The sequence below is a fragment of the Bos mutus genome, chromosome 14, assembly GCF_027580195.1.
Source record: "Bos mutus isolate GX-2022 chromosome 14, NWIPB_WYAK_1.1, whole genome shotgun sequence".
In the NCBI taxonomy this organism is placed as follows: Eukaryota; Metazoa; Chordata; class Mammalia; order Artiodactyla; family Bovidae; genus Bos; species Bos mutus.
The window spans coordinates 24,220,414-24,245,859 of record NC_091630.1 but is presented as its reverse complement, the minus strand read 5'-3'; the positions used below and the strand labels follow the sequence as shown (position 1 = coordinate 24,245,859).

The following is a 25,446-nucleotide window of genomic DNA, read 5'->3' as shown; positions in this document are numbered from 1 at the left end:
TTTAAAGCACATCCTTGGTAAATACATAAACTACTAGAGAGGGTTAAGATAACTGAAATCCTTTAAAAAGGCTTTAACAAATGGCATCTCAGTAGATGAATAAAGGCAGAACAAAGTCTCCACAGTCCCTGATGAATTCAGCAAACCTAAGATTGCTTTTGAAAGACCTTCTGCTGTGGATTATAAGTAAGTGAAAAGTTGGGCTCAGAAAATTAAAATTAGATCACATACAAAGAAGGAAAAATCAGCAGAGATCACAAGTTGTATATATATTCTCTCTTGGCAAAGATATTGTCAGATTCACCAGATCATCAAGACTGAACAACAAAAATACACTTATTCATTTTCTGAAAAGTTTTGAGTCCAATTCTCCCAGAGGGAAGAGATCCAACTCCAAGGAGCCTCCAGACCTCCCAACTCGGTTTCTGAGTGAATGAGCGAGGACAGGAAATCTCTCAGAGTCATTCTTTCTATCTCAGTGATGGCAGGTCTGGTCCTCCAAATGGACATATTATCATCAAAGGGATTGGAAACACCCATGCTTAAGCCTATTGTGTAGGGATGTGGCAGGATTCAGGAAGTGAATCCAAACCCTCAGGCTGGGCTCGCTCTCAAAATGCCAGAGAACTGAGAATCCAGTGAGCTGGTCATTCCATTCTAAGTTAGAACTTAGATGTCTGTCACAATCCAAATTCCTAGTCCAGACTTCAGTAAAAACTGTGCCAAGATTTTCATGTCTCTCTTCAACTGCCACTGAGGAGCTGAATTAACAGACAAGACGGACAGTGACCACTCGAGCAAGTGGTCCCTTTCTCTGGCCACTTTCAGGTAAGATCAGAGACTAACTGATGCCCCCTGGGCACTTAGCACTTCACCGATACCATCAAATATCGACCTCTTAGCTGTTGCCTTCCCATTTTACAAATAAGAAAACCAAAGCCCGGAGAGGTTCAGAAAGTGACCCGAGGTCGTATAACTAGTAAGTTGCTCAGCTTGGGTTTAAAACCAGATCTCTAACTACAGAACCCATGCCCTTCACCACAACACGAGCCCATCTTATTAAATCCAACAGAGACTAATAAAATATATCAGAGTATTTTCTCTCTGGCTTTGACCAAGTGAAGACATAACCCTTTCATTGATTCGTTGGGTAGGTCATCTAGCTGTGTCCTTATCCCTCACTGGAGTTCGCCTGTCTCCAGTACTGTGAAATTCTTTTCCTTCCAGAAGTTCATCAGGGCTCCAATCTGGGATATGATAGAGTCACTCATACGTTTAAAAGCAGCCACTTGTCATGATGACTATTCTCAACAATACTGTATTTATTTAATACTAGATACAATGGCACCCCACTCCAGTACTCTTGTCTGGAAAATTCCATGGATGGAGGAGCCTGGTAGGCTACAGTCCATGGGGTCGCTAAGTCGGACACGGCTAAGTGACTTCACTTTCACTTTTCACTTTCATGCATTGGAGAAGGAAATGGCAACCCACTCCAGTGTTCTTGCCTGGAGAATCCCACGGACGGGGGAGCCTGTTGGGCTGCCATCTATGGGGTCGCACAGAGCCGGACACGACTGAAGTGACTTAGCATAGCATATATACTAAGAGAATAGAGTTCAGATGCACTCACCATACACACAAAGTTGGTAACTGTGCAAGGAAGTATGTTAACTAGCTTGACTATAATATCAACTTCACTGTACATGTATATCAAGTAATCATGTTGTATACCCTAAATATGTACAATTTTTATTAAAAAATAAAAGATAAAAAGATTTTAATTAAAAAAATTAAAGTAACTAGTTGTTCTTCACGTAGACATGTGCAGACACACGGTGATTTTGGTGGGTTGAAAGTCAGAAACTATGGAAAAAGAAATCCCTGAAAAGGATGCATCAAAAATAACTTCTGATTGGAATTCAGAAGAGAGTCCCATCTAAGGCAAAGGTGACCTGTTAACTTGCCAGAGAAACTGTGTTTCCCTGCCAAGGGAGGAAAGCACTCGAGACCCACAGGTATCTGGGCCAGATGGCTGTGAATGCAGTTACAATGTCCTTCTTAACCCTGAAGGACAAGTTCTTTGGCAGGAAAACTGGATACAACCCTTTGGAAGGGTATAAGTATTTATTGCCCTAACACCACTAGTACAACAATCCTGTGGCTAATAATACTGTCAATGCAAAGATCATAGTACTCACAGCCCATTACAGCCATTATTTAAATAGCACCTTTTCCATGATGTAACTTTTATACTAGCTGACCATGAGCATTTGAAGCTAAAATAAGGCAACTTGTTTCTTCATCTGTGACACTCCCATGGGTGCTCCTGCTGCTTAGTAGCTCAGTCATGTCTGACTCTTTGTGACCTCATGGGCTGTAGCCCACCAGGGTCCTCTGACCATGGGGATTCTCCAGGCAGGAATACTGGAGTGAGTTACCATGCCCTCCTCCAGGGGATCTTCCCACCCCAGGGATCGAACCCAGGTTTCTCGCATTGCTGGTGGATTCTCTACCGTCTGAGCCACCAGGGAAGCCCACCCACATGGGTAGGCTACCTTAAATCAAGTAATTCAAGTACTTCTGAGTTCCATATTATGTTCTTCAAGAAGCTACCATCCATTAGGCTTAGTATTCTGTTGTATTTTCTTCTGGAATTTCTCATGAATGGAGGTGACTACTTGTCTATGATGCTAGGCCATAAGACATTTTTAGGTATAGCAAACTCCTTAATTTAATTAAATATGTGCAAAAGACAAATAATGACTCTTTCTCACAGACATCTCACAGTGCTCTGAAGTCAGTGGCACAAATAGTTAATAATTTATTTAATTAATTAAAGTAATTGCAATTAGGGATCAAAGATTATGCTTTTCTTAAAACAGAATCATGGATTTTCCTATAATGTCACTCTCACTGGTTTATATTTTAATTCTGGATTTAGTTTGATTTTAAATGATAAAATTCCAGTCCAGTGTAACATTTAAAAAGGGAATTTATTAATTAACATAACTGAAGAGTCTTAGGGGAAAAACATCTTCAGGTATGGCTTGACCAAGGTGCTAAAACAGTGTTATTTGGACACTCTCCATCTTCTGATTTGCTTTCCTTTAGGTTGATTTTACTTTTATACAGTGTCTCCCTGTGTAGCAAAACAGCTTACTTTAGAACTTGGCAATACCAATAGAAACAAAACCTTTCCTTCCCAATAATTCTAGAAACACTCTGGGATTGAGTCTCACTATATTAATAAGGTCACTTGTCCCTTCCTACATCCAAGGAGGATAAAAACACGCTGGTTTGTGAGATCAGTCACTTACCAGGAAGGGAGGAACTAGGCAGGTGGTGGGTTTTTAGTCCCATTCAACTACAAAGTAAGATGATTTCTCAAAAATTGACATGCTGTTTCCAGAAAAGAGAAAAATGAAAACAAAGGAGACGAAACTCCTTTCGTAATCAACTCCATATAGCAAGGTAGAGTTTTAGTAAAAGCATTTGTCAAAGGCGCCTAACCAGATGATCCTAATTTATGTTTTATTCTCTTGCAAAACAACAGTGATTGCTTTGTGGTGGTATTTGTGGATTATAATTTCATAAATTTTAAAAAGTTGTTTTCTCATTTTATTGACAGATACATTTTGAATAAGGAAGAGATCAAGGGAAAATGCAAAAAGTAAGTAGTATCTCCATATTCATACTGACTCTAATGCCATCAGGGTAAATTTTGCTTATATTTACATCCAGATTTTTTTAAGTCCCGTCTCTCACATATAGAAAAGCAGACAAAAGTTGGAGAACTGCTGATCTCTGAACAATGAGCCTTAGGGTATAATCGAACTCTGCAGGAGAGCCTCTAGCCTACTAAAGATTGTTCTGGCTGCTCAGTCTATGTCATTTGCATTTATTTTGGATTTATTTGTTCTTAGATTTTTCAACCTACACTAGCATGTAATGCAGAAGTTGCCAAGGATTTTATCAACAATAAAATTTGCAGAATGATCCATCCCTTAAAATGAAAGTAGAAATCAACGACTGTCATTGCTTTACACATGTAGTTGGTTTTTAGTGTCCTAAAATAATACTGTCTTGTTTAACACCGTTGTAGACCAAGACATTCTATATAGGAAGATTTTCCAGATAATTGTTTGAATGATGTGTTACTTCAATATATCTTTCTAAAGTGCATTATTTTATGTAGTAGCTTAGCGAGCATATGTATCTGGGTCATAGATAAAAACACCAACTAAATGTATACATCAAGGACTTCCCTGGTGGTCCAGTGGTAAAGAATCTGCCTGCCAATGCAGAGGACACGGGTTCAATCCCTGGCCTGGGAAGATTCCACACGCTGCAGGGCAATAAAGCTTGTGAGCCACACAACTGCTGAACCTGCATGTGTAGAGCCTGTGCTCTGTAACAAGGGAAGCCACCGCAATGAGAAGCCCACGCACGGCAACTAGAGAGTGGCCTCTGCATATGGCAACTAAAAACCAGCCTGAGTGCAGCAACGAAGACCCAGCACAACCAAATTAAATTTTAAAAATTAACACGTCAAAAACCAGCGACAGTCTCACGGCTTACCTTGCAATAACTTACAGGGTTTTATGGATGTTTAGCCAGTATATTAGAGAACTTCAAACTCACATGCAATTGATGTGTCCACTGTGTCCCCACCACCGCCAGATCGTCAGCTGCGGCTTCTTAGTGCTGGAAGAGGGTCTTCCTTATTGCCATTTCCAACCTGTGGCAGAAGAGCAAAATAGGTAACTGAGTTTGTTAGAATTTGTTTAAAATAAAACCACATATATCATTTAAGGAACTCTGCAGTGAATCAGTGAATAAGGTACCACAGTTTCAGTGCATAAACTCCGTTAGGTCCATCAACTCCTATACTCTAAAGTCAAAGACAGCAGAGCCATGAATGCATTCTTAGAACCTTACCACAGTGGCTAATACCTAACTGGTACTCAGTAAATATGGCTGAATGACTAAATAAATGCACAGCTTGGTGCTTGTTTAACTGCTCTGAGACTTAAATGTGGATTCCACCTAAATTCTTGCTGATAGTCCTTGGAAAGTGAGAAAATGTGTGCAAAACCACATAGTACTTGACACATAACATAATAGGTGTTCAGTAATACTACATGAATCAGCATTTTGCTCATCTATGATGCTATTTGCTTATTTTTAAAAATGATTTTCATTTGTTACAGAATTTTCAGAGGTGCATGGTACCATTAAACCATGTATACCATTATACCTCATCAAGACTGGGAATACCAAGTTCAAGTCCTGGGTTTTTTACATATTATCTAATTCTGACCATGAGCAGTTAACATAATTTCTCAGAACCTCAGTTTCTCTGTGGGCAAATGGAAATAATTATTCAACCACATAAAAATGTACTGAATCCCAATCAGAGCTAAGGTCTATAAGATTCAAAAATGATCTATTGCTTTTCTACATCATATTGGTTCTTATGAAATTCAAATTAGAAAAGAATCTTTTATAAACTAAGAGTCAATTCCAACAATTAAATGGTATTGGGATTATTTTTCCATGAATGTTAAGGCCTTTTTTGTCACTGAAAATCATTTCAGTTCTTTGGTTTCTTTTTCTTTCACTGTATCATTCAGAGACAAATCAAAACAAGTAATGCTTTGCTTTTTTCAAAGTTTGTTTTTATTTGCAATTGATTTTCCCAAAGCCCAAGTTCTAGTTTTCCGTTGGACTGTTTTGTGGGAATGAGTTACATATTTTGTAGATATTTTGGGAGTATTGGGGATAAATGTTTGCTTAAATATCTTAGAGAAAGGTTTACAGGATTTTAATAAATGGATTTGATTGCTCGAGGGATTTTACTTCCCTTATTGATCTAACAAGGATTCAAGGAATCAAGCATGGATAGAGAAGATAAAGAGTCTCTTTGAAACCAGCTCCTTTCAATATTGGGTTGAGATTCAGGGTATGCTAGGTTGCCAAGTTTAGCAAATAAAATACAGATCTAGGTAAATTAGATTTTCAGATACACAATAAATGAAGTTTTAGTGTTCAGTTCAGTTCAGTCACTCAGTCGTGTCCAATTCTTTGCGACCCCATGAATCGCAGCACGCCAGGCCTCCCTGTCCATCACCAACTCCCAGAGTTCACCCAAACCCACATCCATCGAGTCGGAGATGCCATCCAGCCATCTCACCCTCTGTCGTTCCCTTCTCCTCCTGCCCCCAATCCCTCCCAGCATCAGAGTCTTTTCCAATGAGTCAACTCTTCGCATGAGGTGGCCAAAGTACTGGAGTTTCGGCTTTAGCATCATTCCTTCCAAAGAACACCCAGGGCTGATCTCCTTTAGAATGGACTGGTTGGATCTCCTTGCAGTCCAAGGGACTCTCAAGAGTCTTCTCCAATACCACAGTTCAAAAGCATCAATTCTTCAGCGCTCAGCTTTCTTCACAGTCCAACTCTCACATCCATACATGACCACAGGAAAAACCATAGCCTTGACTAGATGGACCTTTGTTGGCAAAGTAATGTCTCTGCTTTTGAATATGCTATCTAGGTTGGTCATAACTTTTTTTCCAAGGAGTAAGCGTCTTTTAATTTCATGTAAGTATTGACAAATGTTATATCCTATATTCTATCTGGCAATTTTAGGTGAGATGATGCCTCCAAGAGTCTGAAAAGACTTCTTATTTACTTGAAAGGGCCTACGAGGAGTCTTAACAAAACTGCAACCTTCAGACCATCTTTATTCGGTTAAAAATTGAGATACATTTTCCATCTGGAAAAGGGTTCTGTAAGGTGACCAGGGTCTTCTGGAAGTTTCTCTCTTACAGTCTCTCATGTAGGTAATTACACAGCTATTGGGACTGGAGTTGTCTAATCACATCAGTATGCTGCAGACCCAAGACACCTTATAGAACTACTGACTAAAAGTTCAGCTGACCACTCTTGATTAAAGTGTCTACCCATGGCCAATCCATATGGCTTGGGTACCTCCCAACACGGCGGCTGTAGTCCTAGCTAGCATCCCAAGAACGAGTCCAGTGGCCCCCGTACCTGCAGGTTCTGCACCACAGGTTCAACTAACACAGATCAAAAACATTTGGAAAAAAATTCCAGAATGTTTCAGAAAGCAAAACTTGAATTTGCCAAGCACCAGCAACTATTAACACATCATTTACATTGTATTTACAACTACCTACACAGCATTTACATTCTTTTAGGTATTATAAGTAACATAGAGATGGTATATGCATATGGAAGGATTGCATAAAGTGAAAAGTGTTAGTTGCTCAGTCATGTCTGACTCTTTGTGACTCCATGGACTATAGCCTGCCAGGCTCTTCTGTCCAGAGTGGGTAGCCATTCCCTTCTCCAGTAGATATTCCCTACCCAGGGATCAAATCCAGGTCTCCTGCACTGCAGGCTGAGCCACCAGGGAAGACCAGTAAATATATGGAAGGATTGCATAGGTTATATGCAAATACTATGCCATTTTATACAAGGCATTTGAGCACCTGAGGAATTTGGTAGCCTCGGGAGGTCCTGGAAACAACCCCTTTTGGATAGCAAGGGACACTTATATTCCAAGAGCTAACTCCTCTGCTTCTGCTTTTAAACTAAGCAAACTCAGCGTATTTGTTGATACCATCAACATGTGTTTTAGAGGTGATTAATACTGTCATGACACTTGTTACATGACTTCTGCTCTCTAGAACACATTTACTTCAACCGATAAGAATAGAAAGATGCAAAAGAGAGGTCAAATAGTGGCATGTGAAGTGAGGATTGAAGAAGGGACAGAAGGTCAGGTGGAGGCAAGTTTAAAAGACAGATAAGTGGTGGCAGGGAAATAGTCATCTTCTTCAGTGTAAAGTGCAAGAGTTATGAATTATATTGGAATGATATATGGATTATCCTGAGAGCTGGTCTAGTTAAGAAATAAGTTGACTCCTGGGGAAGAAAAACTAAGAACATGGAATCCAATAAAAATAAAATCTGCCCAAATATTTTTATATGTTAGACTCTATAAGGGACTAAAACATAATAAATTAATGGTTTATCCTTTTTTAAAAAAATTAAAGTTTGATTTTATTCACCTGTTTTTCACCTAAGTCTATCCCTAGATGCTTTAATAAAAGGCTACTTTCCCTTAAATGCATTTAAAAATGTTAATTGGACCAACGGGATTCATCTCTAACATAGATCTTGGCTTATATTTTGAATTATACTGTAACACCCACTGCTATTTCCTTTCCATATTTCAACAGTGTCCTGAGTATAAGCTGAGAGCCCCAAAGGCATTCAGGAGCCTGAGTGAGTATAAATCCCACTCTATCAATGTTTCTAATCACAAGTCCTTGACATGCTTAAGCATGTACAGAAAATGTATAATTGAGGCTCATTCTGTAAGTGAGCCCCAGGGGTTGATGTTAGTTAAATAAATATTAGGTCTGTTGCATGGTTACCTTGTCCAGCCATAACATAGCTGCCTGCTGAGCAAAACAGTCGGTGGCTGGAAAAGTAGTGAATAAGAACATGTTCTGCCTGCTGCTATGAGATGTGAAAGTGGGAGGCTGAGAGCCTGATTTGCCCTGAGAGACTCGATAGCATAGAAAAGGGCAAGCCACTCAGTTGGACACTTGGACTAAGATGCAACTGAATTGTTTCTGAAAGCCAAGCCCACAGGGAGAACATACCAAGAGGGAAAAATGAGATCATATTGTCCAGTCATTGACTGAAAACTCAGGCTATGATCTTCGGTCTGTCACCGTATCAGAAAACACAGGATTTCACTAATAGCATTCAATAATGGGATCTGGGAAGCCACTCAAGTAGGGTGGGAAAGGTAAGGGGGTAGGGGTTGGTACATTTCATGTTGAATCAGTACACAGGGCCCTGCAAGAAAGCAAAATCACACCGGCTGTCAACCAACAGTACAACATCTTGTTGATGTGGACTGGCCACTACTCACCAGAAGAAAGTTTTCCTTGGAAGATGAGAATTAGGAATGCAGAAGAGTTAAGGTCATAAAGGGGACAAAATCAATTTGACTCCATGCAAGATAAAGGTTGAGCTCGAGGTTGAGCTCAACCTGTCCTAAGACAGCATTTCTGAACAGCCTTTGAAACAGATACTATCCTCTGAAATTTTAGTCTTCAGTCTCCTTCCCTAAGAACTAATCTTGACATTAGAGACATTTAGATAATGTTGGAAGTTTAAGGTGGATCTTTCCACATGAAATGTTGCTTTAACCTTGTATCATCATTGCTGCAAAAAGACAAGCAAGGTTATTCATAGTTATTTCAAACTTCTGTTACTATTCCTCTCTCACTTAAAGAAAAACAACACATGAGCTTTATTTAACTTAATTTACAGACCTCCATTGTTTATCTTCCAGGGAAGATCAAAATCTCTCCTTTATTCCTATGTGTTTGAAGCCAGATCATCATAACCAACAAAATTTGCAGCTATGTACCCAAATCTTCTAAGTCTTTTCTGATAATATTTCTGCTTTCCTCAGATTACTGTTATAAAACATATGTATATACCCCATTTCATTTCTATCTCCCTTTCCTGTCTCAGCAAGAGTATTGTAGCAGCTCCATTAAGGTATTCATTCAGATTTCCAAATATAAGACTTCCTGGAATAGCTTTGCCAGTTGGAACTTTACAGAACAGAGGTAGGTAAATTGACATTTTTAGAGCTTGAGATGAAGATGTAGCAAAACAAACTGCAACATAGAGAAGACATATCAGGATTCTTTTAAAGATGGTTTCAGTGGTTCACATCAACCACTGAAACTCCACTAGCACTGAAATGACTTATTAAACAACTTTATTCATGGGTAACATTCAAACTCTTGAACCACTCAGACAGACTGTTCAGTTCAGTCGCTCAGTCGTGTCTGACTCTTTGCAACCCCATGGACTACAGCACGCCAGGCTCCCCTGTCCATCACCAAATCCCAGAGTTTACTCAAACCCATGTCCATTGAGTCGGTGATGCCATCCAACCATCTCCTCCTCTGTCTTTCCTTCTCCTCTTGCCTTCAATCTTTCCAAATCATCAGGATATTTTCAAATGAGTCAGCTCTTTGCATCAGATGGCCAAAATATTGGAGTTTCAGCTTTACCATCAGTCCTTCCGGTGAACACCCAGGACTGATCTCCTTCAGTATGGACTGGTTGGATCTCCTTGCAGTCCAAGGGACTCTCAAGAGTCTTCTCCAACACCACAGTTCAAAAGCATCAATTCCTCGGTGCTCAGCTTTCTTTATAGTCCAACTCTCATATCCATACATGACCACTAGAAAAACCATAGCTTTGACTAGATGGACCTTTGTTGGCAAAGTAATGTCTCTGCTTTTTAATATGCTATCTAGGTTGGTCATAGCTTTTCTTCCAGGGAGCAAGTGTCTTAATTTCATGGCTACAGTTACCATCTGCAGTGATTTTGGAGCTCCCAAAATAAAGTCTCTGTTTCCATTGTTTCCCCATCTATTGTCATGAAGTGATGGGACCAGATGTCATGATCTTCATTTTCTGAATGTTGAGTTTTAAGCCAAGTTTTTCACTCTGCTCTTTCACTTTCATCAAGAAGCTCTTTAATTCTTCTTTGCTTTCTGCCATAAGGGTGGTGTCATCTGCATTTCTCCTGGCAAACTTGATTCCAGCTTGTGCTTTATCCAGTCCAGCGTTTCTCATGATGTACTCTGCATATAAGTTAAATAAGCAGGGTGACAATATACAGCCTTGATGTATTCCTTTCCTTATTTGGAACCAGGTTGTTGTTTCATGTTCAGTTCTAACTGTTGCTTCCTGACCTAGATACAGATTTCTCAAGAGTCAGGTCAGGTGGTCTGGTATTCCCATCTCTTTAAGAATTTCCACAGTTTGTTGTGATCCACACAGCAAAAGGCTTTGGCATAGTCAATAAAGCAGAAATAGATGTTTTTCTGGAACTCTCTTGCTTTTTCAGTGATCCAATGGATGTTGGCAATTTGATGTCTGGTTCCTCTGCTTTTTCTAAAACCAGCTCGAAGATCTAGAAGTTCATGGTTCATGTACTGTTGACGCCTGGCTTCTAGAATTTTGAGCATTACTTTGCTAGCGTGTGAATTCAGTGCAATTGTGCAGTAGTTTGACCATGCTTTGGCATTGCCTTTCTTTGGGATTGGAATGCAAACTGACCTTTTCCAGTCCTGTGGCACTGCTGAGTTTTCCAAATTTGCTGGGATATTGAGTGCAGCACTTTCACAGCATCATCTTTCAGGATTTGAAATAGCTCCACTGGAATTCCATCACCTCCACTAGCTTTGTTCATAGTGATGCTTCCTAAGGCCCACTTGACTTTGCATTCTAGGATGTCTGGCTCTAGGTCAGTGATCACACTATTGTGGTTATCTGGGTCATGAAGATCTGTTTTGTATAGTTCTTCTGTGTATTCTTGCCACCTCTTCTTAATATCTTCTGCTTCTGTTAGGTCCATACCATTTCTGTCCTTTATCGAGCCCATCTTTGCATGAAATATTCCCTTGATATCTCTAATTTTCTTGAAGGGATCTCTAGTCTTTCCCATTCTGTTGTTTTCCTCTATTCCTTTGTATTGATCACTGAAGGCTTTATTTCTTCTTGCTATTCTTTGGAACTCTGCATTCACATGGGTATATCTTTCCTTTTCTCCTTTGCCTTTCCCTTCTCCTCTTTTCACAGCTATTTGTAAGGCCTCCCCAGACAACCATTTTGCCTTTTTGCATTTCTTTTCCTTGGGGATGGTCTTGATCCCTGCCTCCTGTACAATGTCAGACAGCCTGTGTACTGAATTAAACCTGAGTTGAGAGTTGTAACCCTTTGGCTGCTGGATTGTGTGTGTGTGGTAGGGGAGGCCACTGTCAAGAGGTCCCTGGGTCTGAGCACAGCTGCTATTTACATGAGTATTTCAACATTCTAGCAACTGTATTAGTTGTGTCTGTGTACACCTGCATCATATTATTTCTGTTTATAGCCTAGGCTGCTCCAAATTATTCATTACAAGATGTACCAGAAAACATGATATGGTCCAGATTTTGTATTTCTGCTGTATTTCTTATGCAATTGTGTGATTAATCTCAATGTCTTAGGTTTTGTATGTAAGATAGTTGAAAACACAGTGATTGTGAAAACTTTCCAGAGGACGATCTGTCACCAAAAATCTCACTTCTCTCCAGCATTGTTTGTCTTTGAAATAGTCTTAAAGAATATTTGTCCTGTAACCTTCCTAACGTGCTCATTAAAAAAGCATAAATACTATTTTAGCTAGGTTCAGATTTAAAAGAAGGCATAAGTATAGTCATCATCATTACTGCATTGTGTTGATGTTAGATACTTTCAGCACCTAATAGTGTTCTAAAGTAGTGATTCCCAATCTTTTTGGCACCAGGAACAGGTTTAATGGAAGACAACTTTCCACTGGGGTTGGGGTTGGGGGATGGTTTGAAGATGTTTCAAGTGCCTTACATTTACTATACACTGTATTTCTCTTATTATTAACTCAGCTCCACCTCATATCATCATGCATTAGATTCCAGAGGTCAGGGACTTCTGTTCTAAAGGGAAGTTTATGTTCCCTCTTTTTCACCATCCATAAATTAAATATTCTTGATTGGGTAAAAAAATATATTCTTCTCATATTTTTTACCACAATAAGAAAAAATAATGATGTTGGCATCTTAGGGTTGATTAGAGTATATTACAAATCCAGGAACATCTAATATAAGAACATAAATAAGTATTTATATGCATGCAGACTTGTTGGCATCCCACTCCAGTACACTTGCCTGGAAAATCCCATGGACGGAGGAGCCTGGTAGGCTGCAGTCCATGGGGTCGCTAAGGGTCGGACACGACTGAGCGACTTCACTTTCACTTTTCATTTTCATGCATTGGAGAAGGAAATGGCAACCCACTCCAGTGTTCTTGCCTGGAGAGTCCCAGGGACGGGGGGGAGCCTGGTGGGCTGCCGTCTATGGGGTCGCACAGAGTCGGACACGACTGAAGTGACTTAGCAGCAGCAGCAGACTTGTTGTTTAGTTGCTAAGTGGTGTCTGACTCTTTGCAACCCCTATGGACCATAGCCCACCAGGCTCCTCTGTCCCTCGGATTTCCCAGGCAAAAATACTTGAGTGGGTTGCCATTTCCTTCTCCAGGGGATCTTCCTGACCCACGAAGATCCTGCATCTCCTGCATTGGCAGGCAGATTCTTTACCACTGGGCCCACCAAGGAAGCCCTATGTATGCAGATACCTGTCTTCTAATTGAGACATGACTTGTAAACATCAAGACTTGCATAGTAAGTTGATTAAACAAATATACATGTGTGTGTGTGTATATATATATATATATCCTGTATATCCTCTACTTTACTATCATGAATATCTGAGGACACATACAATTTTCACAGCTCATTCTATTTCCTCAGCAGTTGACTTGAAAACAGCTTATTTGCATTAGCCACAAAACCCAAACGCTTAGTTGATAAAGGAATGAAAAGTAAAACATGTACCAAGGGAGATAAACCTGTTTCTTTATCTCATCCCTCACTGGCTTGAAAATGTCTCTGAGGGAAGAAAAGTTTGCAGGAATTTGGTTCCACGTGGTGGAGGATGATTTATGAAAGTTCAATTACAGCCTGACCCCATCTGTGGTATTTGCCAAGAACCAGCTGTGTCTTTGGTAAAGTAGGACAAAAAAAAAAGCCCTGAATGCATATTGAGCTTCAAAACAAAGAACAATATAATAGGAGGCTGCCAGATACACGTCTCCTGAAAGGCCATTATAATTAAAAATATCTGAATAGTATTTTAAATACAATATACAAGGTCATTCCAATAAGAAGGTAACATAGGCATTGACAGAGAATGACAAGAATACTCAGAAAGCAAGTGCTTGGAAATTATATTGCATGTGAAGTTTCACATGGTGGTTTTAAAAACTGTGTCAGAAGAAAGGGTATAATTTGTCTCCCATTCTAATTTGATTGTCATGACAGGAGGTAGGCTGCCACTCAAAGGCTCAGAGACCTGCTATTGCTTCTGCATTGTTTATACCTGCAAGAGACGGTGTGTAATCTAAGTAACATTTTACAAGTCCCAAAACAAAGTTTCAGAAAGGGTCTACACTATTTACTGATTGGTAGGTTAGGAAAGGCAGAATAAAGCAGCAAGTGCTGAGATGTGTGCTGGGAAATGTCTGTTTAATACAGTCCATCTTCAAACCGTAATGCTGGAGAAGACTCTTGAGAGCCCCCTGGACAGCAAGGAGACCCAACCAGTCAATCTTAAAGGAAATCAGTCCTGAATGTGCATTGGAAGGACTGATGCTGAAGCTGAAACTCCAATACTTTGGCCACCTGATGTGAAGAGCTGATTCATTGGGAAAGACCCTGATGTTGGGAAAGATTGAAGGCGGAGGGTGAAGGGTGTGATAGAGCATGATATGGTTGGATGGCATCACCAACTCAATGTACATGAGTTGGAGCTGACTCTGGGAGATAGTGGACAGGAAAGCCTGGTGTGCTGTAGTCCATGGGGTTGCAAAGAGCTGGAGATATCTTAGGAACTGAACAACAGTCTTCTACTGAACCTGTCTTGAGCCACCTAGCAAACAGTTTATGATGTTTTGAGTATCGGGACTTGAATCAAGATGCCAGATTTCAATTCTAGTGCCACGTATTTCCTCCATAACGAGGACAATCACATTTCCTCCAGAGCTTCACCTACCTGTCTGTAAAATGAAGATTACATGCATGTTTTTCCACTGTGAGTTGTAACCAAGAGATTATCTTAGGTGAATAAACCTAACACAAGAAGCAATATAGATTTCAGACACACAGGTGTTGAACACTCCTTGGTGTTTTAAAAGAAAAGATACTTACTTTGAAGAAAAGATGTACAAGGATTTAAAACATCTTAACTAACTACAAATAATGTTCCCTGGACTTTGGAGGAGGTAAATTATTCTCACCAGAAGCATAAGAAAGGCTAAATTAAAGTTTCTTTTTTTGGTAGTCTCTCCCCGACAGGAAGCTGTTATCTCTCTTCTTCAAATGCTGCTTAGACCCCTGCAACTTAAATTTAGCTCTCTGGCAGCCTCTCCTTCCTCCTATGGGCTACAAGTGGTGTTAAATGACAGACAGATGTTAAACAAGATACTTCCCTGCACAGCTGCCTTGCCTCTTTGAGTAGGCTCCGATCTCTATTTAAACAAAAAAGAAGAAAGAAATCTGAAGATAAGCCTGTCAGAGTGTTCTGAAATTAACATAACTCAGACCTCCTGCCAGTGTCCTAAAACTTAAAATAGTGAGTTGCCAGCTCGCTGCAAGACTTTGCAAGCAAAGCCCATGTCTTGATGTTGGAGCAAGTCTGCAGCGCTTCCCTGGGCACTGGGAGAATTCAGAAAGCGATAAAGGAGAGAGCAACGCCTCCTTGTAAAACTACACATTGAAAAGCTGATGTCCTCCCGGCCCTTCCTGTCACAGATGCTAACCACAGGGAAATCATCTCTTTCTGTATTTACTGAGCCAGGCTAATAGCTCTACCATCCACGCCCCATTTACTCTTTATAACAATCCTGTCAAAAGCATATTTACACTTCCTGTTTGGATAGAGAATTCCAGTAGAAGCAAGTTAGTAACATGACCAAAGGTCATACAGGTAGCTGGTAACTGGGATTTCATCTGATCCAAAGTCAGCCTATATAATACAAACAGAGAGACTAAAAGATGCTGAAGGAAGACTCTGCAAGAAGACTGTGGTGGATTGAATGGTGGCCATCAGAAGAGATGTAAGCATCCTAACCCCTGGAATCTGTGAATATAATGTTATTCAGAAAAGGGGTCTTTGCAGATGTAATGAATTTTGAGGAACTTGGGATCATCCTGGACCGTGCATGCGCAGGCACATACACACTCAATTGCATCCAATCTCTTGTGATCCCATGGACTGTAGCCCGCCAGGCTCCTCTGTCCATGGGATTCTCCAGGCAAGAATACTGGAGTGGGTTGCCATTTCCTACTCCAGGGGAATCTTCCCGATCAGGGATCGAATCCATGTCTCTGGTGTCTCCTGCACTGGCAGACGGATTCTTCACCACTGTGTCACTTGGGTCATCTGGGTGGGACATAAATCCAACGACAAGTCTCCTTATAAAAGAGAAAGGCAGAAGGTGCTCTGACACAGAAAGAAGAGGAAAAGACATGGACACAAAGAAGAGGACCGTGAAAAGACAGAGGCAGAGACCAGAGGGGCAATGCCACAAGCCTGGGGAGCTCGGAGCAGCCAGGAGGCAGAAGAGGCGAGGAAGGGTCCTCTCCTGCAACCTTCAGAGGAAGCACAGCCAGGCTAACATGTTGATTTCTGACTCTGGACACCAAAATGGTGAGACAGTGAGTTTCTGTTTTAAATCACCAGATTTGTGGCAATTTATGACAGCAGCTCTAGCAAAATAATACAGAATTAGACAAAAATCCTTAGGTTAACACTTTTGGAGGCCCCTGTAATTATCATGACTAGATTATAAGAGACACCACCTTGCTTCCCTTTGTATCTCTTACATTCATGATACTCACCTGTAGCTCAGTGAATATTTGTTGACTTGGCCCATGGGAGCAGCTGAAAGTGTGGCAAGTGGGAGCCAGGAGTGTCTCCAAGACTGGCATCATCTGAGGGCAGACAGAGGAGACTGTGGCAAGTCAGCCCCTTCCAAAGGGCAGATCAGATTGAAATCACCCAGGTGGCTTTTTTTTGAGATTGAGAAAAAGGATCAGGAACCCTGTCCTCATTTTGGGAGATACAGAGGAGGCTCTTCCAAGATGGCTGAGTGGTAAAGAATCTGTCTGCCAGGACAGGATATGCAAGGGACACAGGTTCCAACCCTGGGTTGGGAAGATCTCTGGAGGAAGAAATGGCAACCCACTCCAGTATTCTTGCCTGGAAAATCCAATGGACAGAGGAGCCTGGTGGGCTACAGTATATGAGGTCACAAAGAGTCAGACACACTGAGCTCATGTGGCTGAGAGGAGGCCCCAGGATATTCACAGCAACTACATGTTTTCAGTCCTCATCTAATCAAAACACTGTCAGGGAGATGGAGATAGATTCCTATACATTTTAAATTGGAAAAAAAAAAAAGAATAAATCAGAGGCCCTTCTATCATTCACTCTTTTGTTTCATTTTTATTTAAAAAATTATTTATTAAAGATATACAAAGGAATGCAGTAACATCTCCTTCCCCCATCACCCATTCATTCACTGACCAAACATTTGTCAAGTGACTACCATGCGGGCTCTTCTCATGTTTTCCAACTATACATTCATATTCTTTGAGAATACCACCAGATGTATCTGTTCTGTTCCCATTTTTCTACCTCTAATATTTTTTCTGTAATTTTTTTGTCTTTGACAGGTGTCTTGCCATCTCGCCCTGGAATTATTATATCTGCTGCTCCCTTCTTATTCATAGAGGTGATGTTTCTTTAAGTTTTTGGCTGAAGGTTCACATTTTTCACCTGCTCTGTGGCAGCTTTTTTCTGGCGAGTGTTCTTTGTTGGTAACTTTATTCTTCTTTTTCACAGATTTTTCTTAAAGTGTCTCTGGGTTGCTATTGTACCATCTTACATCTTTTAAGTGGGTTGAACTTTTCTGCGCTAGGCATTTAAGAAAGTTCCTGTGAGGAAAGAGGATGGATCAGAGTAGCTTGCAGGTGTTTCAATCCAGAGAACCTTCTGTTGCTTCTACAGAAATCTGACTGCTTCCTGCAAATATGATGCCTCCATTGCATTCTTTGTGCACCTTAACTGCTTCTTCCTGTTTCAATTACCTGCTTTTCAAAGTCAAAGTTTAGAAGCATTTTGCTTGCCAGCCCTGACACCAGATTTCTACACTTACTACAGCAAACAGCCATGCAGCTTTTTTACTACATGACATAGCTCTTCCCTCCAAAAAAAAAAAATGTGTTTTTGCAAATTCCTTCTGCAACCCACCATTGCCAGGCCATCTCAGTATACCTCTGGACTTTATGCTAGATCAATTCTAACCAATCTCAGTTAGTTTTAGCAGTCATTTCACAAACGTCAGGGTCTGCAGATTGTTGCTGTTCTTCAGTCATCCAGTTGTGTCTGACTCTTTGCGACCCCATGGACTGCAGCACGCCAGGCCTCCCTGTCCCTCACCATCTCCTGGAGTTTGCCCAAGTTCATGCTCATTGCATTAGTGATGCCGTCCAGCCATCTCATCCTCTGACGCCCTTTTCTCCTTCTGCCCTCAATCTTTCCCAGCATCAGGGTCTTTTCCAGTGAGTTGTCTGCAGATTATCTGTGTCCTACTTCACAGAAGATAGAGTCTGAGAGGCTTTTTAAAAAAATTTTACCTGTTGCTTTTAGATGATTTCTAGGACAAGAGGGTAAACATGTGGTGTAGAAAGCCACGTAAAATGGGCTATTTCAGCTTTCTCAAAATGACAGCCTTGAACTGAAAGGAATACTTTTAGCACAGCCAAATTTTCAGGATTTGGAGTATATTTTAACTCTGTATGTTACATTCATGCTGGCCTATGAATGAGGTATTTGAGTGTGATATGATTAGGACTGGTTGTTCTTTCTTGGTTTTCCAAACTTTCTGTCATGACTCTCTTAGCTTCAACACATACACATATTCACACACACACACACACACTCACAGGAGAGGATGCTATATAAAGATTAAATAAGTGAGCACAAAAAATGTCCTTTGAGGACTTCCCTGGTGGTACAATGGGTAAGAATCCACCTGCCAGTGGAGGGGACACAGGTTTGATCCCCAGCCCAGGAAGATTCCACATACCATGGAGAAACTAAGCCCACGTACCGCTGAAACTACTGCCCTCACTCCAAAGCCTGTGAGCTGCAGCTACCGAAGCCAGCCTGCCTAGAGCCTGAGTTTCACAGCAAGAGAAGCCACTGCAGTGAGAAGGCAAGCCACTGCTCACCTCAACTAGAGCAAGCCCTCAGGCAGCAATGAAGACCCAGTGCAACCAAAAATTAAAAAAAAAAATTAATATCCCCTGGGTTTCATAATGAGGAAGGCATCTGTGCCCTGACTAAACTGAGTTTGTGGGAATAAATCAGAATTGTGAGTTGAATGGATTGAGAAGTGAACAGAAAAGTTATTAAAATAAGGAGTAAGGACTATTTCAAGATACCTTATCCCCAGCTTTCCTGAGATACAATTGACATACAGGGAAGTATAAGCTTAAAGGTACACAATGTGTTGATGGGATACACATGCATTACAAAATTATTACCAGGATCGAGTTAGTTAGCACCTCTATCGGGTCACATAACGACACTTGGCATGAACGAAAGGAAAGCTTTACAGGATCAGATAGAAAGTCAGGGCTAAGAAACTCTATATTTAGATCTTCTTAAGAAGTTTGTTTAGAGAGTGATGTCACAAGCTTTGGAAGTCCCGTCCTTGAAGGTGGGGGTAGACAGCAAGGAGGAGGAAAGGAGTCTGTGTCAGAGCACAGCCATTCAAAGCCCTGATTCTGGAGTCAGAGTGCTTGACTCTGATCCCATTGTCAACTCGTGTTGGCTCTATGACTTGGCACGACCTTAGTCTCCTTGATCTAAAATGATCCCCTTAGTCTCCTTGATCTAAAATGATCCCCTAATCTAAATATAAAAGAGCCCAGACCTTTCTCCTGAGCTCCAGTCCCTGTCTACTAGATAATTTACCCTGAATGTCCTCCAAGGTATCTCCAAGTTAACATGTCCAAAACTTAGTACCTGCCCAATCCCCAAGCTTATTATTCCCTTAGTATTTTTATTCTTTGGGGATCAAACCACCACCTACCTACAAATCCAAGCCAAAAAGGCTACGCCCATCCCAGATGCCTTCATTTCCTTTACATCTAACATCTCATTGTGATCAGCCGTATCAATCTCACCTCTTACTTTCACCTGTAGTACTTATGCCCTCCTTTCCTACCTTACCACTACCATCTAAAAGTAGGTTTTCATCAACTCTTACCTAGACTTCTGCATTCCTCTGCCCAGCACCCACGCAGTTAGCCTGGAACCAGAAATCCCTAGTCCAGATTCAGGAATCAGGTTCCTGGGTGGGTGGGGGTGGGGGTGGCGAAAAGCAGGAACAGCCGTCCATTGGCTAGAATTCAGCTCAGTCAGCACCTGCAATTAATTTTCTCGGTTTGGGAGGAGGGTGGGAGGGGCACTTAGGTTACCCTAGGCTGTCACCATAGTAACCAGATTTGGTGAGTGGGGCTGCCCCTTCACTCTCCCTGTGGGAGTGGTGGAAATAATCTGGGTCTGCCTTATGGCACCCCACTCCAGTACTCTTGCCTGGAAAATCCCATGGACAGAGGAGCCTGGAAGGCTGCAGTCCATGGGGTCGCTGAGGGTCAGACATAACTGAGCGACTTCACTTTCACTTTCATGCACTGGAGAAGGAAATGGCAACCCACTCCAGTGTTCTTGCCTGGAGAATCCCAGGGATGGGGGAGCCTGGTGGGCTGCTGTCTATGGGGTCGCACAGAGTCGGACACGACTGAAGTGACTTAGCAGCATCCTTACTTTCAACTAGTTAATGAAGCTAATTGACTGGAACTTCTGCATTAGAAAAGCCTAAAGGGAATGGGGGAGAGACCAGAGAGCCTATGTGTGTTAGTCACTCGGTCGGTCGTGCCCAACTCTTTGCAATCCCATGGACTGCAGCCCCCCAGGCTCCTCCTTCCATGGGATTTTACAGGCAAGGATACTGGATTGGGTTGCCATTTGCTTCTCCAGAGAGCCTATAGAGACCCCCAAATAGCCTGCTCTTGGCTGGGGTTTCCTCAGGATAAAAGAATAAAAATGATCTCAGCCTCTTCTCTTGCCCACACACCATCCTTGAATCTACTCTCCATGTGTGCTGTGCTTAGTTGCTTCTGACTCTTTGTGACCCCATGGACTGTGCCCTCCCCGCTCCTCTGTCCATGCGGATTCTCCAGGCAAGAATACTGGAGTGGGTTGCCGTGCCCTCTTGCAGGGTATCTTCCCAACCCAGGGATCAGACCCAGGTCTCCCACATTGCAGGTCCATTCTTTACCGACTGAGCACCAGGAAAGCCCCAAAATACTGGAATGGGTAGCCTATCCCTTCTCCGGCATCTTCCCCGCCCAGGAATCGAACAGAGGTCCCCTGCATTGCAGGTGGATTCTTTGCCAGCTGAGCTACCAGGGAAGCCCCTGTTCTTCATACCACTGACAAAGTGAATGTATTAAAATGCAATTCTGATCACGCCATTCCTCAGGTTAAAGCTTTACGTTTGGATAAAATCTACATTTCTTATCAGGGCTTTCAAGTTCCTCCACAATCTGATCCTACTTATCTCTCCAGCTACAAACGTCACTGTACTTCCTTCTCAGTTTCCACTGCAGAGGAGGTAGCAGTGCTCTTAAGAGGAGAACCCCTTTTGTTTAGAGAGACTTTATTACGCTGCTTGAATATACAGAGGCAATGAAACCAAGGGTGGGGAATAAGGAGGTGAAGACCAAAGGAACTAGGGACTTCCCTGGTGGTCCAGCAGCTAAGACGCTGTGCCCCCAACGCAGGGGGCCCAGGTTCAATCACTAGTCAGGGAACTGGATCTCACAGGCTGCAGCGGAGTTCGCAGGCTGCAACCAATGATCCCACGTGTCACAACTAAGACAGCTGAGATGCAGTACAGCCAAATAGTAAATATAGGTAAGTATTTTTAAAAAAGACAAAGGGAGCAAGAGCCCATGTCTGGGGGCAGGTGACAGTTTGGAGAGCAGAGTGGCCAAGGCAGGGTGAAGAATGGGTGGAGGAGAGTCAGAGGGGAAGCAGTTGGGGGCCTAACAAGGGGAGAGTGTGGTAAGACCCTGCAGACCATTGCGAGGATTTTGACCTTTGCTTTGAAGCAAAAAAATCATAGAAAAATTTTCAGCAAAGTGATATAATCTGACTTAGGTTTTTAAAGGATCTGACTAATGTTGGGAATGGACCGGCTAAGAGTGAAAGCAGGAAGACCAGTTAAGGAGACAATGCAATGATTCACAGAAGAGCAGATGGTAGCTTGAAAGCTACTAGGTGAGTGAAGGTGGGGAGGCTAATGTCAGTAAAGATGGTGAGAAGTGGTCACATTCTGGATACATCCATGCACACTCTTATTTGAAAAGATTTCTAAGATAGACTACCAGACTCTTTCTGTTTACATTGAGTGGAAGGGGATGTATATCATTTTCTTTGGTTCTTAAAAGAAAGGCGACCCCATCAGTCTGTAGTTTGTAGGGAAACTCAGGTCTCACTTTAGTAAGACATGCTATTTCCTCCTCCATACCTTGAATCTTTAAGCTTCTCTCTGGGGTTTACTCTTGCCCAGCTCCTTCCACTGGAAAATAACCCATCGTGCTCAGCTCAAGCAGCACCTTATTTTTAAGGCCTTCCCTAATCCCAAAGATACTACTATGACCTCAGATACACTGCTCTCATAACCCGTATATAATGATAACACCTGATTGCTCACTTTCTCCATGTCCTACTGTGAGGTTCATTAGGGCAGATTCATCTCTTGACACCCATCCCCTCCATAGCACACACATGGTGCTTAGTGACTACATGAGTGCACAAGACATAACGTGGTAAGGTAAAGACAGGTGGCACCAGCGGCACTCAGAGCTCAGTGGCTGTAATACACCCAGAGACGGGCAGAGTACTATCTTATCCAGTGGTGAAGAAAGCCTTCCCAGATGGTGCTAGTGGTAGAGAGCCCACGTGCCAATGCAGGTTAGATGTAAGAGACACGGGTTTAATCCCTGGGTCAGGAAGATATCCTGGAGGAAGCCACGGCAATCCACTCCAGTATTCTTGCCTGTCTCCTCCTACCATGGACAGAGGAGCCTGGTGGGCTACCGTCCATTGGGTCACACAGAGTCGGACATGACTGAAGCATTACAGCACGCTTGCATGCATGCAGTGATGAAGAAAGAAAGAAAAAACTGAGCATGGTGATTCGTCTCCTATCACCCTTTGCAGTTTATGAAAGACTTCGGTATATATTACTAATTCTCACACCAAGTCCATGACAAAGAAGATTTATACAGGTAGAAACAGCAAAAATTAAACGAACTGTCTCAGCACAGACAAAACTTCTCCTCTATATGCATTCTTGTTCAATCATACATCTTTCAAAATAGGAAGAAAAAGGCTTTTGCAGTTGAAATTCCAGATTCACCCAAACTATAAAGGAAAGGAGTAAAAAGTGAAGGCAAATGATAGCAAGCTTTGACTATGAGGCTAAGACCTTTTAACTTTTCCTGGATGGTATTGGGAAGCGGTTAGTGTTTTGATCAGCTGAGTGAGACATGAATTGAGTTTTAAGATAAACAAGGGAGATGTGTACGGATGGATTTGCATACAGCAAAATGAGGAGTGAAATATATCAAGGAGATATCGCACTAATTAAGTGGGTGATGGTCAGACCAAACCAGCTGTTGATTTCACTTTACTTTCACTGAACTGTAGGTTGACTCTATACTACTGAAAGATCAGAGCAATTAGAAAGATTATACTTTAATGGGTATTGTCAGTTCAGGGTGTCATTCAGTTTAATGTGATACACTTCTAAATTGTACAGTTTGGAGTTAATAGATTAAGCATGAATTGAACCAAGTTAGTGTTAATAACATAGTGAAGACTGAACAACTATTATTCAAAGAAGAGTGAATTTAGTCATAATTACAAGGCCAGTTTCTAAGACACCACCATTTAGATTTAATATCATAAGCGTTTTAGTGTTTGTTTCCTAAACTAAACCAATGTGGCTATAGTTTGATCATGGTTTTTGTGACATGTGTTCTCTAAAGTTTTCTTTGGTCTCTGGCAATGTATGTATTGTTTATGATGTAAAAGTTTATGCAGTATTATAAGTACATACTGAGGTTTGATGTGTTGACTGTGAATCAAGGTCATTTATTTAGAAGGTGGCATCATTAGCCTCAGTAAGAGTGTAAAGAACACTGTGAACCACTTCCACATGATGTTCTTATGCAGTGTATTGGGCACTGTGTTAGTTGCTTCACAAACAATCTCACTTGAACACAGAAAAAGTGCTGGGGAAAGTCATGTTTTTGCCACTTTCGGACAAGGCATTTGAGTCTCAGAGAAGTCAACAGAGAATTGAATGGAGATCCAATCTGTCTGGACCCATACCTGGGCTACTGGTCACCACACCCTTGAGACCTGCATGTGGAGTATCTACTGGCCCCCACAGCCTCTAGAAGCTAGAAGCAGGGTTGTCAGCCCTGGTGGTGGGTTAGGTTCCCTACCCAAGCAAGGCCTGCCTCCAGAGACAGCTTGGTGCTAGTTTCCCCCACCCCCACAATTTTATCTTTGTGTACAGATTTGCTCAACAATCACTGAATTTCTAGGACAGGTTCAGGTAACCAAAGAGCCTTTATCAGTAGTATATATTGTCTCGACCCAAAGGATGCTGCAAACCCAGGCTGGAGCCAAATGGGAAATAACATCTTTCTTACGAAGGCTTAGAAATCCTCATCCAATCATTTAAGATGTTTCCTTTCTCGGGTAGCCCAGGCTGAGTTACACCTGGCTGCTAGGCCACCATTCACACGGTTAGCCAAGAAAACAGGGTACAGGCCACCAAAAACAAGACCCCCTCATCCGCCTCATGTTATGGCACAAGTTTCACAATACAAATCACCTGTATTCAAAGGTAAACTTACGAAACTTGTACAATACACATGCCATCAAAAGTGGGATCACTGCCAGTGGTGAGGCAGCAGCTACAGGAGCCTGTGCCACATATAAGATACACCAAAAAAGACTAGCTGCTATGGGGCCACAGAGAGCAGTATTAAGTCCAATATAGGCTGTTTCATTTCAAGCAGATTCCTTTCTGCTTCTGGAAGTTGGTTAATTTTTCTGGTTATGATATCAGTTAGGTTCTCCTTGACAGTATCATCTGCTTCATGGTTTTCCATTTATTGCAACCCTTTCCCCAGAATGCCAGTACCTTACTAGCTCTCCTCTCAGCAGTCACTGCCTCCTCTGGTCTTCAAAGCCATCACGAGGGTTCCCTTCACCCTTTGTGCTCCTGGGTGTAGCCATTCTGGCTTCGCTCTAGTTTTCAAAGCTTCACAGGTCATCCTAATGTGCTTAAGACCCTAATGTGATCCTCAGTGATTGGAAACCACTGAGCTCCATATTCCAGGAGTTTCCAGGAAGGCACCTGTGTGCAACTCTTTGGTAATTACTACCAAGGAACTGAGACCTCATCTGACCCCCGACCAGGCTAAGGGAAACCTTTCAGACACTGTCTTAAAGGCCTCACTATAAATTACCTTAAAATAAAGCACTATAAATAAGCACTCCCTTTGCAGCCTCCAGTTCC

The 25,446-nt window shown here is 41.8% G+C and overlaps 1 long non-coding RNA gene and 1 pseudogene across 1 annotated transcript in view; both read right to left on the bottom strand.

The window, feature by feature from the left end:
* The window catches only part of LOC138990766 (uncharacterized), a 148,893-nt gene that overhangs the window by 105,655 nt on the left and 17,792 nt on the right, over nt 1-25,446 (bottom strand). The window contains exon 2 of the long non-coding RNA XR_011466867.1: nt 4,645-4,741. This is a non-coding gene — a long non-coding RNA (uncharacterized lncRNA). The remainder of the gene's footprint in view (nt 1-4,644; nt 4,742-25,446) is intronic.
* Nucleotides 24,449-25,036, bottom strand: LOC102266849 (transmembrane protein 126A pseudogene; annotated as a pseudogene).